This window comes from Microcebus murinus, chromosome 5, assembly GCF_040939455.1.
Source record: "Microcebus murinus isolate Inina chromosome 5, M.murinus_Inina_mat1.0, whole genome shotgun sequence".
Lineage (NCBI taxonomy): Eukaryota > Metazoa > Chordata > Mammalia > Primates > Cheirogaleidae > Microcebus > Microcebus murinus.
In genome coordinates, this window is record NC_134108.1 from 51,897,211 (window position 1) to 51,904,563 (window position 7,353).

Consider the following 7,353-nt stretch of genomic DNA (forward strand, 5'->3'; position numbering starts at 1 on the left):
AAGTGCTTCAGATTTTGGATTTTTTTGGATTTTGGAATATTTGCACGTACATGATGATATACCTTGGGGATAGGACCCAAGTCTAAACGCAAAATTCATTTATTTCATAATACACCTTATACACATAGCCTGAAGGTAATCGTATGCAATACTTTTAATAATTGTGTGCATTAAACAAAGTTTTGACTGCATTTTGACTGTAACTCATCACTTGAGGTCAGGTGTGGAATTTTCCACTTTTGGTGTCATGTTGGCACTCAAAACGTTTTGGGTTTTGGAGCATCTTGAATTTTGGATTTTCAGATTAAGGATGCTCAACCTGTGTCTATATAAATTATTTGAAATTATTCTGTAAAGAAGGTTTATCTCTTCTTTATTCAGAAAACCATTCTTTTATATCAATATGGACTCTCGTGGATATTTAATGCACGCTTTGGGTTATAATCTGATAGTAGGTTATTTATTTAGTTTTTCAAATTATGCTAGCTTTAGTCATTGGGAGCTTTCAGGTTGACTCCTATGTCCCTTTGACATGCCCCCATCCTCTTGGTTTTTGAACACTGTCTTAATTTTCCAGCCCTACTTGTATATTTCTTGCCCCAGCCCTAGAATTAGCCATTTCTCCAAGGAGCCCTGGTTCCTTTTATTGGGGAGGCTTTTTTTAAGTCCATGTCTCAGCATCACATACTCCCCAACTCTCTCCCTCACTCAGTTAATGAATATTTATTTATATTCTACCCTGATGCTAATCATTGAACCAGATGCTGGATATATATTGAGGAACAAAGCAAAGTCCCTGCCTTCAAAAGCTAACTGTGTTGTTTGTGAGAAAGACAATCAGTGAGTCTCAACAATGAAGTATTTAATTACAACCTGATATGGACTCTGAAGAGAAGACACAAGGAACTGAGTTTAAAAATAACCAGGGCATAGAGCTGGAACCCATACTACTAAGTGAAGTATCCCAAGAATGGAAAAATAAGCACCACGTATACTCACCAGCAAACTGGTATTAACTGAGCAGCACCTAAGTGGACACATAGGTACTACAGTAATAGGGTATTGGGCAGGTGGGAGAGAGGAGGGGGCAGGTATATACATACATAATGAGTGAGATGTGCACCATCTGGGGGATGGTCATGCTGGAAACTCAGACTTGTGGGGAGAGGGGGGGAAAGGGCATTTATTGAAACCTTAAAATTTGTACCCCCATAATATGCCGAAATAAAAAAATAAAATAAAATAACCGGGGCAGGGGCCTGGTTTAGACCAGGTGGTTAGAGAAAGCCCCTGTGAATGGCTGACATTAGGTAGGAAGCTGAAAGGTGAGAAGGAACCAGTCATTTAAAGAGCTGAGGGGGGAGTGTTTTCAAACGGTAGGTTAGTGGGTCATAACTAACTTTAAAAAAAAAAAAAGGAATAGAAAATACCAGAGTTATTACCTTACAAAACATGTGTTCCCTTTATGTATAGCTGTGTGTTGATGTATTTACTGGTTCATTATATAAAATGCATTCCTTAATGGGAATTATGGTCCAAAAAAGTTTGAAAGCCACTGTTGTAGGTAGAAATAAAAGGAGATTAAAAGCTCTGAGGAAGAAAAAAAAAAAAAAAGCTTTTACATGTTAAGGATCTGAAAGGATGCCAGTGCACTTGTGAGGAACAAAATGGGATGTGAGAAGAGGCTAAAGGTAGAAGAAGGCTTGCAGCTGCCCAGCAAGGCCTGGGAGGCCTCGTGGTGTTTAAGGAGTGATGAGAAGCCTCTGGAAGGTCTTAAACAGGGAAGTACTGATGTTTGAAAAGACCTTTCAGGCTACTATGTGGAGCATGGACGGGGAGAACACGAGGAAGCAGCGGCAGTCAGTGAGAAGGCCTGCAGGGTGGTCCAAGCAAGGAGAGTCCCTAGAATGTGCCGCTCACAGTCCTTGTCAGTCCTGTTCTCCCAGCCACGCGAGCAAGGCCTGGCACAGCACGCCTCCAATGTACACATTGGCTGAGTGACGAAACCTCGTGATTGTGGTAAAGACAGAGAGAAATGGATGAGTTTAGACATTTGGAAAATGGCAAGTCTTGCTGAGAGATTGGGTGTGGAGGGAACAGAGAAGGAAAGAGGGAGCCCCCTTTACACATGTGACCCCACCACACTCACTCGTGTGTTCTCTCTCACTGTTGGATGGGAGAGGTTAGTTACAGGGTTCTTTTAACTGTTAAGATTGTGTTTCTACCTCAGTGCTTAGTCATATTGGCCAGAAGTGGAAATCACAGAATTTTTCAAGAGAAACTGAGATTGAGTAGAATCACAAAACTGAGTTCTTATCACAGATTGCAAACTCATGTGACTCTATAATCTTTGGTGCTAAAGCTCTGAACCTCTGTGAGAGTTGACCACCAGCAAATAAAGATCCTCACAGTGGTCCCCAACCTCTTTGGGATTCGATATTCTGACAGGGAGCTGGTGTGATAATCACGTATTTGGCTAACTGTGTTGTTCCAAAGAACTTTCTACCTGATTTTACATTATATTAAAAGTCTATTGTGGCAAACTCCTTCCTGGGCACCACTTTTCTTGTCACTGCTGATGCCTGGGACGTGCAGCTGGCGCCCTGTGCCCCCGTCACGTCCTCAGCAGAGTGCAGCCCTGGCTAGTCACTGCGGTGGAACTCGGAAGAGAGCTGGCCTAGACTGAGCTGCAATGGAGCAGAAAACCAAAGACGCCAGGCCTCAGGAATAGAAAAATGTCTCTGCAGAGTCAGGTGGGCATCAGGGGTGGGTGTGCTCCATAAATGCTGGTGGTTTTTGAGGGGTTGGTCATTTTGATCACATGAGTTTTATGCTATTGGTTGAGAAACTGAAGCAATAATCAGATATTACTGAGAGTGGCACCAGTAGTGTTTGCATTGGTTGAGAATCTCCACGTGACAGAAAATCAAACTGCTTAAGCAAACCAAAGGATTGCATTGGCTCATAGCCCGAAAACACCAGCACTTGACCTGGAATTTGCATGCTCCTTATGACACCAGCGTCACGTCTGTTTTGTTCATAAGTGCTGCCTCTTCTGTGTGCTGGCTTCACACTCGGGCTGGTGGCACAAATGGCTGAGGGAGTTTTGGACTATATACTCCAATACATCTTGTAGGAAAAGAGGGATTGTCCCCTTGGGTATTAAGGCAGAGGACTGAGGAAGCTTCTTCCCAGAAACTCTAGGAAGCCTTTCCTCAAACCTCCTCCGGCTGAATCAAGCCATGTACCCACCCCTGAGCCATTCACCGGCCAGATGACGGGCGCTCTGATTGGCCAATGCAGACGAGGGCCCGCCCCCGGGAGCTGGCTGTTCCCGCCTGCCAGAGACAGGGCAGGCAGTGGGGGGAGGGGGGTGCTGTGGCAGGAGAAGGGGAAACAGGTGCTGAGGAGGCACCCTGTTAATATTTACTACATCAACATCATCATTACTGTGATACGGGCCAAACTGGAAGCAGTGCCAATGTAGATTAGAAAATTTTTGTTCAGAACACCAGTTTGGCCTGTGCTCCTAGCTAAGTCACTTAGATCCTCAATGCTTATCTTCTTCATCTGAAAAAAGGTGGATGATAATTCCTCAGGGAAGGTCAAATTCATATACCAAAATGTATGTTGTATATGTCGAAATACATAAGGCTGTATATTTGAAAAAATAAAAATCAAGCATGAGGTCCTGTTTGTTGGATTCTCTTACAGTGCCAAATGCATCGAATCTCGTCGAAGCTGAGACAGAGCCCACGTTCCCAGCTGGCAGGACAGCAGATGGAAGGAGGACTTCCTCGGCCACCGTGAGTGCTGGGCAAGTCAGGGCCCATCCCATGTCTTCATGACAAGAAAGAAGTTTCACTGCTTCAGAACCAACTTAAACAGCAGGTGTTCAGGGCTGGGGTGTTGAAGTTTCAGCTTTGATTTTTCTATGAAATCGTTCACGTTATTAAAATGTCAGCCCTATTCTCTTGTTTAAGAACTGGTTTCATTTCTAATGACACAGCACCATCATGCCATTCCTTGATTTAGTCACGAGAACCAAAACTAATGTGTGGCTAGTTTCATGTCATTTTTATAGCAGTTAGTACAGAGAACAACAGGCTCTTGTGAAAACAGATGTATTTGCTATCTATTTCTCTATCTGCTGCCTGCCAGATTCAAAACTACATTTCTGAGACGGCTTGGTCCTCTGGTTGGGTCCCTGTGGGAAAAACTCCCAAGAGGACAAGAACCCTGCTATTCTTCCCAATGGGAAACCTTTTTATAAGGAAGAAAAGTGCCATCCCCAAACCCTTAAGAGAATTGTAAGAGGGTGTCAGAAGAGGCCTTTCTTCTTTTGAGAGATGATTCCTTTGGCATTATTGTCTATTTTGAGCACACAGAAGGATTCTTGATTTGATGAGCCTCTGTAAATTTCTTAAAGGCCTCGTGGTATTACATGAGAATGTGAGTATATATTTAGTGTTTCTGGGAAAAGCATTGCCTTAATAATAACACTAATACTTTCGTAATGACAATACAGTCGATCTCTTCACAAAGGTTTTATCATCTGCAATATCTCTATAAGCAAGTTAGATAACAAATATTTTCAGATAAGACACAGAGACATTGACTTTTCCACAGCTTCAGAGAAAGTCGTAGAATTTAATTAGAGTCCTGGGCCAACTTCTGTGTAATTGCTTGATCTCTCTGTGTCTGGGTTTCCTTGTGAATAAAATGCAAATAATAATGATAATAATGCCTCATGGTGTGGTAATGAAATTATATAAATGCAAGTATATAAAGTGCTTAGAGCAGCACCTAGCACACAGTCTGTAGTCAGTAAATATTATTTGTTATAATTATCATCATCTTCACTAACCATTTTTCTCAGGAGCAAGTTGATGCTTTTACCTCTTTGACACACACAACTAGCTCCACTCTCCACCTGGCCTCCTGCCAACCTGAGTTACTCGCCTGATCTGTGATCTCAAGCTGTCTTCCAAGGTCTGTCTCTGTCCAGACCAACAAACTGAGGCAAACCTTGCTTCCATGCCAGGAAGCCAGCCCCTCTAGGGCCATCTAACCAGTCTTTCCTTGTTGCCTTTTAATGCTAATTATGACTCCTAGGGGCACCGATCTCTTAAAAAGGTGTTGAATGTCATGTCTAGGTAGATCCAACTCATCCTGAAGACTGGACTGTTAGGCCTGTCCTTTGCTTTGATTTGGAACCTGTGCTATGTCATTGTCAAGCCCAGATACTGTACCTTCTTGGTCCAGTTTTACATTTTTCATCCAATTTGATCATCATTGTTTAACTTAATTCTTGTATTCTTTAAAAATGACAAGTGACATTGTTAAGAAAGCCTTTCTGCATTTCATTTCTTTAATTCTCTCATTCATTCATTCTTTCAACCAATATTCTCTTACTGTGTTGATCTGAGCAGTCCCAGTAATATCGCTGCTATTTAGTACTTTGTGTATGTTCATCTTATCCTCCCTCCTAGGTTGTGAATTTCTTGAGGCCAAAGGCCAGGGCTCCTATTTCCTTGCATCACCCACAAGACCACAGGCAGATTCTGCTTGGGATCAACTCATCAAAGAGCTGTGACTGCATATATGGTCTCTCTGGTCTTTACCCTTTGCTTAGGTCCCCTTTCTTTTCTTCTGAGAGTCTCACAGGCCCTTTCTGTCTGAATTTTAAGCCCTTGGCAAGCAGAGACCCGGATGCCGTGGTCAGGGGCTGCTCTATCCTGAGCTAGGGGCTAGGAAGATGATGCACCCAGGTGTTCTTGGTCCTGGCCTCCAACCGTCTGTTGGTGTATGTGTTGGCAGATTACCTGCCATTTCCTCACACAGATGATCATGTCTTCTCTCAACCTCTCAAGTGTTTCCCTTGGTCTAACGTCTCTCCTCCTACCCTCAGTCTCCATCTGCCTTGCCCTGACTCCCCTCGAGGCCAGCCCTGCCCCGGCCTCTCTTCATGCCTCGGTCGTTACTCTGGCTTGGTCCCTCTGTATGTCTCACTTTGGTTTCTGTTCCCCCTTATTCTTTTTCTTTCACTTTCCCCCGCCCACCAGTCGTTTTTAACAGTGTCATCACGACTCACAGTGTGGGAACACGGTACTCGCCGTCTCCCACATTACACAGCTGCCCTTTCCCAACACGGGACCAACATCCCTTTCCCGAGCCAACGGGCAGGAGAAAAGCTGCACATGGCCCCGGCCTCGCTGTCCTCGTGAGTCCCGCTTCCTGCCCTCCTGGGGAAGCCAGGGCAGGGCAGGAGATGGGGGCCTAGCCCACAGAGGGTCACCCCAACCCCCCCACCCCCTCGGATTAGGTGGGGCAGGCGAGCTGGGTGCGCAGGGAAAGCTTGGCACAGGGAGGGTCCTCTTAAAGGAGCGGCGCAGGCTACGGGAAGCAGTGGGCCGGCTCCGTGATTGCGGCCGGGGGTTTCTAGTGCTGGCATGACTGGCCTCCTACTCCACAAAAGTCAGCCGAAACCCTCCAGCCCGATGAATAGCAGGGACCCAGTCATAAGCAGAAACCTCTCTTCCCTGTTTCTTTCCTCAGCCTCACACACGCTGGCTTGTGCAATCTGTTTTTGTGTCAAGGTTTGCAGAATTGTCCAAGTGGAGGACAGGTCTGGGGTTTTTTTGGACACACCTCCCTTCCTGAGGGCCAGCCATTCAGCCAGGGCAGCCGGAGCAGGAGGGGGTGTCAAGGCTGCTGGGAATGGGGCCTTCTAGCACTCAGCTTCAGAGAGCAAGAACTGTGGTTCTTATTTCAAACGTGCAAACCGGATTTGGTCAAACACTCTCCCTGTGAGGCAGCTACCCTTTGAAGCTGTGGACCAGGGTGGAAATGAAGCTCCTGTCTGAGAAAGGGTAGGTTTCTTTTTTACCCTTTCTGCCGACCATTCTATTTCCTGCCGGTTTGCTGCACTTGACCCTTCACGTCGGCAGCACCGGGCCGCCTGCTGCAGTCGGAGCAGCAGCAGCAGCAGCAGCAGCCGGGTGAAAGTGATCAGCACCCCGAGCTCTGCAGGCTCACGGGGACCTGCAGGCGTGGGTCCCCTGCTTGCTTTCTGCTGCTGCGTGTGAGCCAGGCTCCAGGGCTGGTTGAGGAAAAGAGTGAGCCAGGTCTCTTGGCATCTTCTCAAGTCCCAGAAAGGAGGTGTAGACCTATGCCCAGCACCCTCTTTTCTCTTCAGGTGCAGGTGGTTAAAGCCCACCTACCATGGTTTGAATGTGTCCCCCCAAAACCATGTGTTGGAAACCTTAATCCCCAGTGCAGCTGTGTTGGGAGATGGGGCCTGATGAGAGATGATTGGGCCATGAGGATGGAGTGAATGGATTAGCGTGGTAT